This window comes from Euphorbia lathyris, chromosome 2, assembly GCF_963576675.1.
Source record: "Euphorbia lathyris chromosome 2, ddEupLath1.1, whole genome shotgun sequence".
In the NCBI taxonomy this organism is placed as follows: domain Eukaryota; kingdom Viridiplantae; phylum Streptophyta; class Magnoliopsida; order Malpighiales; family Euphorbiaceae; genus Euphorbia; species Euphorbia lathyris.
The window spans coordinates 131408946-131418343 of record NC_088911.1 but is presented as its reverse complement, the minus strand read 5'-3'; the positions used below and the strand labels follow the sequence as shown (position 1 = coordinate 131418343).

At 39.2% G+C, this 9398-nt stretch overlaps 1 long non-coding RNA gene across 1 annotated transcript; it reads right to left on the bottom strand.

Moving 5' to 3' along the window:
• Positions 1 to 6894: 6894 nt before the first annotated feature.
• On the bottom strand, positions 6895 to 8846 carry LOC136216862 (uncharacterized). The gene is made up of 3 exons (XR_010683387.1): positions 8293 to 8846; positions 7708 to 7770; positions 6895 to 7055 (listed from the first exon to the last, which is right to left on the bottom strand). It is a non-coding gene; the product is annotated as an uncharacterized lncRNA (long non-coding RNA).
• Positions 8847 to 9398: the final 552 nt, after the last annotated feature.

The following is a 9398-nucleotide window of genomic DNA, read 5'->3' as shown; positions in this document are numbered from 1 at the left end:
TGTCTGAGCTCTGTATAATAATTGCAAATTAGGGGTCTTCTTGGGCAAAATATTTTTCGGGTAAATTACACACACCACTGACTTTAACTACTTCAATATCATGGTCATTAAACTTCAATTCTTTTAACAGTATGGCCACTGAATTTTGCATTTTTTTAACATCAATGGCTACTCAATACCTCAAAATGACCGATGACGGTCTCAAAATATAAAATTCGAAGAGTTCATAATATTTCAAGAAACTTTAATTCTTAAAAAATTTCGTTTTGAAGTCATTAGGTGTTGTTTGGTTAGGAGAGAGATAGTCAATTTTTAGAGAGAAAAAACTCCAAAAAAATTGATTTTGAAAAATAAAAAATGTAACTCCATAGTAAATGTCATTCTGAACAATCTTAATTCTTGAATATTTTTATTTTGAGATCGTGAACGGTCATTTTGAGGAGTTAGTTAAAGTTGAGTGGCCACCTTTGTTAGAAGGTGTAAAATTTAGTAGTTATATAGTTAAGAATTGAAGTTCAATGGTCACAATGTCAAAATAAATAGAGTTCAGTGGCCATATATGTAATTTATCCAAATGTTTTTCATATTTTTTTTTTGTTTGTGATTGAAAAATAATTAAAATAAAGAAAAAATAGCTTATCATTTTATAGATAAAAATTATTTTTTTATGAAAGTTTGTATTCACTTATTATAAGGCTTTTTTTTAAGAAACTTGAATTTATATCTCAAGGCATTAAAGCATTACACAGAAATGGTGGAGGATACTCCATCCAGGTACCACAATCAGACAAGGAAACAGATGCATGAGTTAACACATGAGCAGCCTGATTCGTTGATCGACTAACAAATAGAACAGAACAATTGCATATATCCTTGATAAGGGCTTGACAATCTCCTATGATGATTTCTAGGCTCGAATTGCCGTTGGTTTCTCGCCCTAAGGCATACACCAGAACTTGTGAATCCGACTACACTATGACGTTTCTCCAGACCTTATCTTTTAGCCAACTTAACGCTTCCCGACAGGACAGTGCTTCGATGAGAAGCGAATCGAGTTGGTAGCTGATAGGGTCGTTTGAGGCTGCAATAAATCGACCCGTCGCATCTCGTATAACAAAACCAAAGCCTCTATGATCCCGCTCTTGGAACCAAGCCCCATCCACGTTAACTTTTACCGTACCAGGAGGCGGAGGTTGCCAGCTTTGCATAGAACCAGAAACTGCATCAGCAGTACGATTTACCAACCTGACCTGTTGCCACTGATAAAGCATGTCTTTAGCCCGATTAAATGTGAAGATGGTCGTAGCAGCTTTTCCATTCCATAGCCAATCGATTATATTCATCCAAATAGCCCAACACATTGTTACTGCTAATTCTATTTTCTCAAAGGAAGCTTCTCTTTGCAGTAACCTCCAGACGTCCAAAAATGTCGAACAACGAGCACTCATATCACCCAGTGGCAGCAAGAGCCATACTCGACGTGCCTCGACGCAGCCCACCAGCGAGTGCATGACCATCTCCTCACTTCCCAGACAGAGCGGACATGAACCATCGATTGGGATTGACCGGTCAGCCAGAGCCGAACGAGTAAGGAGGCATCCCGTGAGGACGCCCCACAAGAAATTTCTGATTTTTGGTGGAATGTGGAGTCTCCAAACATCAGGCTAGTTGATTATCCCTGGTAAGTGAAGAATATACGAGGTTCATGTGAGTTGTTTATATGCCGACTTGACTGAAAATTGTCCTTTTTTTCCCAGAACCAACCTGAATTATCGTTGATATCTCTAAAGTTGAGCTGAATATTTCTGATGAGTCCAAGGTCCCTCTCTGTAAACAGTCCGCGAGTCAGATCCTCATCCCATCAGCTACGGCCAAGAATCCACAGGTCATTCACAGTTACAATGTTCATATCTTCCGGTCTGCTACTCTCCACAAACGGGTTATCCGCATCAGGTAACCACAGATCTTCCCATATGTTGATACTAGTCCTATTTCCCACTACCGTTCGAGCTCCTGCTTTAATTACATCCCTCGCTTCTAATACACTTCGCCAAATGTAACTCGGGTAGGTGGTAATTTCTGCATCCAGATATGATGTGTGAGGATAATACTTGGCCTTATAGACTCTCGCAAACAGTGACTCGGGATTGGTAAGTAATCGCCACCCTTGCTTTGACAGTATAGCGATGTTAAACATATGTACACTTTTGAACCCCAGACCTCCAAATTTCTTCGGAACACATAGCTTATCCCAAGCTTTCTAGTGAACCCATCTACCATTCGCTCCTCTTGAGCCCCACCAAAATGAGTTCATCATTTTCTCCAGATCTGAGCACAACCGTTGAGGGAGACGAAATAAGCCCATTACATAAGAAAGCAGAGCCTGTATAACAGATTTGATCAGAATCTCCTTACCGGCTCTGGATAAACACTTTGACTTCCAACTATGAAGCCTCGAGCGCACCCACTCCTCGATATATCTGAAAACCTGTCTCTTGCTCCTACCTATAAGGGAGGGGAGACCCAAATATTTACCTGCCACAGCCACTCGGTGGATGTTAAACATAGAACTTAGTTCCTCACAGCACAGTTCGCTACAATTTTTACTGAAGGAAATTGACGATTTAGAGAAATTAACCTGTTGACCAGACGCCCTTTCATACTGGAGTAAGCAGTGCTTTACAATGTCAGTCTCCTATTTTGTAGCTCTGAAGAACCAGTAGCTATCGTCAGTGAAAAATAGATGGGAGATGGAAGGAGTCGAGTGGGCAATTTTGCAACCATGAATTAGACCATAATCCTCAAGAGCTGTCAGACTAGCCGAGAGGCCCTCAGCACAAATCAGAAAGAGATAAGGTGAAATCGGGTCCCCTTGTCGCAAGCCTCTATCAGGGGTAATAGGACCAATTGTATGTCCACTACTAATCACGTTATATTCTACTTTAGTCACACATTCCATAACTAGATCATTCCACTTCTCATCAAAACCCATTTTCCTCATCATAACACGCAGGAACTCCCACTCCACTCGATCATATGCTTTAGCCATGTCAAGTTTAAGGGAGGTAAACCCATAAGCCCCTTGAGTTTTCCTGTTAAGATAATGGTTGACTTTGAAATCCAACATGACATTATTCGATATGAGACGGCCAGGTCAAAAAGCGCTCTGCATTGGAGATATAAGCAAATGGAGGACCTTTTTCAATTTGTTGGCTACAGTTTTAGAGATGATCTTGTAGATGACATTACACAAAGCAATCAGTCTCAAATCCATCATCAATTCAGGTTTGTGCTTCTTTGGGATTAATACCAAATTGGTACGGTGAATATCTGCAGGAAAACCCCCTTCATTAAGCCATTTAATACATGAGGTTACAACATCAGGCCCCACAAGGTCCCAATAATGCTGATAAAACTGCGGATTGTACCCATCAGGCCCCGAGCTTTTATCCGGGTGCATAGAAACGATTGATGTTTTGATCTCTTCCGCATAATAGGGACGGCGTAGCTCCTCATTAATGTCGTGTGAAATCACTCGGCTAACATTGTTCAAAATATAGGACGGATCGCAACCTAAAGAAGCAAAAATCTGATTAAAATAAAAAGTAATTAGAGAAGCCATACCAGACTGCCAGTCCACCCACTCGCCTGCCTCGTTTCTTAAACGGCTGATGTTATTTTTCTGATTTCTCCCTGATGCTGCAGAATGGAAGAATTTTGTGTTAAGATCCCCTGCCTTAAGCCATAATTTTTTGCTTTTCTTCCGCCAATAGACTTCCTACAAAGTAGTAAGGCCTCAAGACGGTGCCTAGCATCCGAGAACAAATCGGTGGACACCGGGTCCGTCTTACCCCGTAACCGCTGAACTTCTCGCCGACTCGTAGAAATCTGACCTCTGAAGTTGTGTTGCAACTGTCGACCCCAAAATGCTAAGGAATTGCTGCACTTGTGTTATTTCTGAAGTAATCCGACATTACTGTCCACACTCTAAGCCTGATGAACTGTTCACAAACAGTCCTCCTCTTCAAGCCAGGCATTCTCAAATTTAAAGCTTTTATATTGAGGCACACGTCTAACAACTAGTGAGAGGAAAAGGACTGAATGATCACTACACGTTACATCCTCGTTTAATATGACAGTCTGAGGGAATAACGACATCCAAGCCGAATTGGTGAGGCCTCTGTCCAATTTCTCCTCGATACACAATGGAGATCTTCTACTTCGCTCTCAAGTAAATGGGTGCCCAAGCATACGAATTTCAGAGAGGTCACAACTATTTACCACATCACGAAAGCCATTAATTAGAGAGGGAGGATGACGCTTGCCTCCCCGATTTTCTGTCTGGGATAGGAGGTCATTAAAATCACCAAGAATAATCTAAGGGAGGGATGAGCTATTTCTTAGGGATTTAAGAAGCTACCAAGATTCAATTCTGTGTGGCCATTCTAGAAAGCCATAAAATTCGGTTAATCGATACTCCGGGAAACCCAAGAGAGAGATACGCACATCAATATAATTCAAAGAATAACTAGGTAAACTTATAGAACTAGAGGACTTCCAACACAAAGCTAAGCCCCCCCAGAATTAATTGCATCCACACAAAAGAGACCATCCTAAGAAATTTTCTTTTTTATTGATTTAACCTTTAAACGGTTACACTTTATTTCCCTCAAAAAAATAAGATCAGGCTTTAATCTCCTGACTAGCTCACACAACTGACGAACTGTACGGGCGTTACCAAGTTCCCGACATTTCTAAGACAAAATGCGCATAAATTCTGGCGGGTCTGATCAATAGATCCCGCAACCTTGGCATTAGACATAGCTGGTTGATTATCCACATTACCGAGCCCATCACACTCCATCGATCCCGCGTCAGTTCCAACGACCATTCGTTTCCTTTTAGGTTCTGAAACCTCAATCCCTTCACTTTCCACATTTTCTGTTGCTGGCGCTTGTGGCTGGATTAGTACCGCTGGATATGCAGGTTGGCCCGCTTGAGGGTCAGTGATTACTTTTGGCAGTTGGAAGGGATTCCCCATCGTACGGCTTCGGAGGTCATGGCTTGAGGAGCTCGACCCACTAGATGGAGGAGCAAATAGGAGGAACTTGGATTGGGTTTGGTTTAGAGTTCGCTAGGTTGGTGCACATAACCACGTCCCATATACTTTATCTACCTTTTCGGGGTCAGCAAAGTCCAAAAGAGCCGGACAGAACTTGTCAACATGTCCGATACACCTGCAACAAAAGCAGAATGTCGCCAGACGCTCATACTTGAAGTGAATCTAGAAAATCTCTCCCTCAGACCTACTAAGCTTCATCTTTCATTTAAGAGGTTGTAACACATTAAGTAGCACACGAATGCGCAGGTATGCATGCCCCATTCCAGTGAAATTATTCAGATTCTATAAAGGAACCAAGAATGTTACCAATACCAATAACGACGACTTCTAACATGAATCTCGCAGGAAAATCATAAGTCTGGACCCAGAATTTAGTTTTATTCAGCTCCACGTCTCTAGGATTCTACCATTCCTCCAGTCTTTGCATTATGAGCAAATGCTGATCAAATGTCCACGACCCTCCTTTCACTACTCGTTCACGCTCCAAAGGATGGAAAAACTCAAATCGGAATAGGTTGGGTCCTAAATCCTCGATACATAGACCTTTCGATGGCATCCAGACCTCCGCCAATGTGTTCTTCATAAATGCCGCTTTCATAGTTATGTCTGTTAGGAACTTCCCAACAATACTCCACGACGGTTGCCTTACTATAGGCGTAATATCCTCAGGTTGCAGAACGAGGCTCGACGCATTCTCGGCTTCAAGGGTTATGTTTGCACAGCAATCGATGATCGAGTCCATGGTGTTAGACGGGATAGTGGGGGGAAAAAAGGGGTACCGTCGGCCAGGAAAACGACGGCGGCAGAAGTAGGGTTTAGGGGTTTTTGCTCGTCAATAGCGAGAGTATTCTTAATTCTTCTTATTTTTATGGATTATTATAACGATTTAATAATTATACTTTTAGTTATAAATTTTAATGTTACATGTCAAAAAAATTATCATAAAAATATTTTCCGAAAAATAAATTGACTCCTCATTGTTTGTTTAAAAATATTGGATAAGAAAAAAATTTGAGTTGGAAAATAAAATAAATCGACTCTCCATTTATTTGTTGGAAAATAATATCGAACAATTAGAAGAAGTGGTGAGTGTCTATTTTTAAAATGGTAAGAATGGATGAAATAAGGTTTTAAAAGTTTGGAAAACATTTTTCTCGTTTTAAAAATGTAAAACATTTTTTTCATTTTCTTCGTAATTTTTTCCATTCACTAATCTAAAAAATTTCATTGACTTATTTTTATAAGCAAACAGAATCGATAATTCCATACACAAAGTGATAGGGGCGTTTCGTCCCTATCTTTTAGCGTGATTTACGGTTTAGTTTTAGATGAAATGAATAAGTTTAATTGCAAAAATAGAGTGTTTTAATAAAATAATGAAATAAAAATAAATCCCGTACTTTCGGTTAATTTTTCTTATTTTTGATTAATTTAGAAAATAAAACATCAAGCTAACTCAGCTCTCGAGAATTGTATTTCAGGTACGAGCAAGGAGCAAAAATCCACCGACATACGCGGGACGTATCACCCTTCACGCGGGGCGTGGAACACTTGGTCAGAAATAATTGTTCAATCCACAGGCACCACGTGGGATCTAGTCACCGATACGCGGGGCGTATCAACCACCACGCGAGGCGTGCGATATATGTCAGAAATTGTCACGACCCATCTCACGGACCGTGACCGGCGCTAGGGAACAGGTAAGCTCAAGCTATCGGAACCCGTAGCAAGCCTTAATATAATATATGATCAACCTTACTAATAGTCTTAACTTCATTTAAGTTTAAATCCTTCAAGAAAGACTCAACATAATACTCATACTGGTACTGCGGTCTAGAACATAAACTTTAACATAATTCTTAAATGTCCGTACATAACAAAATAGATGTGCTGCCCGGAGAAAGGTTGTGGACTGCAATAGACTTCTAGTCACCTGAAAAATTAAAGGAGTCAAACCTCCTGTAGTGAATTAATTATATGCAATGCATGAGTAATTTAACATTTATGTCACACATAATAATAATAATAATAATAATAAAATACAATATAAGTGAACACACAATATGCTTTTCATAAAATTGTTTTACCAATAAATAGATAGGTGGTTTAATACGTGCGTTGGACCCTAAACCTCAATACCCAGTCTAATAATCCATAAATAATCACAATTTCACTTATATCCAATAACTGGGGGACCGAGAATAACTCAACCGACCACACGCCCAGTAGCTGGAGGATCGAGAATAACTCAACCGATTCTGTTCCCAGCCTCACTTAAATCCAAATTCACATATCATATAGCCCGAGAATATCTCAACCGAGCTTATCCATATATCATAACATTCACAAAATCAATATCATCAACATCCAATAACCCGATAGTACCCGTGCGCACAAGGTCCTGATGCCGCTCACCAGGAAGCATGTCCATAACACGTATTTAACCACAATTAATTACGTATAAACTATTATAAATAATAATACACTTTTATAAGTGAAAATAATACTTAACTTGAAAAACCATGAAATAATTTATTATGAATGCAAATGCTAAATTAAAAATGTGTAACATATAATTAACTCACTGTTGACTCCTCGCTGACAATCCTAGCTCTCTGGTGGAGCTCCTCCTCCTATCGGATATGTATCTAAAAGGTACATAATATATTTAGAATTTATCTATGCTTAGCAAATATAATATTTGAATTAATTAATTGTGTTTTACATAGATTCTACCGAAAATTCGGCAGAATCTCCTCTGTAATACGGACATTCCCCCTAGTAATAACTAGGTCAACCATGCAATAAAACACACTTCTATATTCAAGAATATCCAAAGTCCAAACCAGGAATCCATAGACTGCAATTTATCAACCCGGTTGGACATCAATCAACCAATAACTTTATAATTAACTATACGTTATCAAACTAATTCATCATCGAATAAAATCTCAACCTAAAATTCTGAAATTTATGTAATTTAGACTCTAATTATAAATCTCCTATCCTAACAACACAATTTCATTAACTTTTAATTAACAATTTCACTTCTATGATTTATAGGGACCAAACAATGTATAATTTGATGATGGTCCAAGAATTAAAGTTGCTTTAAAGACTATTTAGAGTATTCTGAAATAAAAAGGAAAATTTTCTGTCAAACTTCATACCTCACCGGAGCCAGTCACCGGAATCCGCCGGTCGGAAAACGCGAGTTTAACAAATGAAGAAACCGGTTACACCACCTTACTCCTTATACTTTCATTGACCTAGAAACACCTTCAAAACTTCTAATTTAACCGGAAAAGTTGAAAATTGGAGAAGATTGTCGGTTTTCCGGCGAGTCTCCGATCAACGGAAAATCACCCTTGCAGGCCCCAATTACCGACCTACCCAAAGGTTTTCTGACCTTCTGAGTTCGTTTTTAGGGTCAGAATCACGAAAAGAAGAGCAGAAAATGGAGAAAGAGGAGGGGCAGCCAAAGTGACGAATCTTCTTCCCTTGACTGCTCTTGAAACACATAAAATCACTTCCTAAAACTTACATAAACTTGAACTACATGATGAGAGCTTCGTTTCGGTATATGGAACGCAGAATACGGTTAAGAATTGAAGGAGTTATGGTGTTTTGAAGATGGAGGAGCAATGGAGTTTAGCAAGAAAGAAGAAGGAAGAGAATAAGTCTCCGAATTCAGGTGAGTTCCTCTTCCTTAATATAAGGTAAAGTGTTGTTTAGTCCCTCCTTGGTTAAAAATATAAAATTTGTTACCCAAAACTAATTATAACTTGCAATTTAGTCCCTAATTAAATCTTAATTTAGTTAAATCACACTCAAACTTAGATTCAACAATATTGGGTATTACAATTCTTCCCCCCTTAAAGAAATTCGTCCTCGAATTTAAAATTGAAGGACTAACCTCATGTTTGAAATAGATATGGATAATTGTTCTTCATCTCCAATTCGGATTCCCAAGTGCACTCTTCCATTGAATGATTACTCCATAACACCTTCACCATTGGGATGACTTTTGATCGAAGTTGGCGAACTTGACGAGCCACAATTGCCACTGGTTGCTCCTCATAAGATAAATCTTCACTAACTTCTATCATTTGAGGATGAAGAACATGAGAAGGATCAGGAACATATTTCCTTAGCATTGATATACAGAACACGGGATGAACCTGTGATAAGTTAGGAGGCAATGCTAGTTGATATGCAACTTCGCCTATTTTCTTCAAAATCTCAAACGGTCCTATATATCTAAGTGTCAACTTTC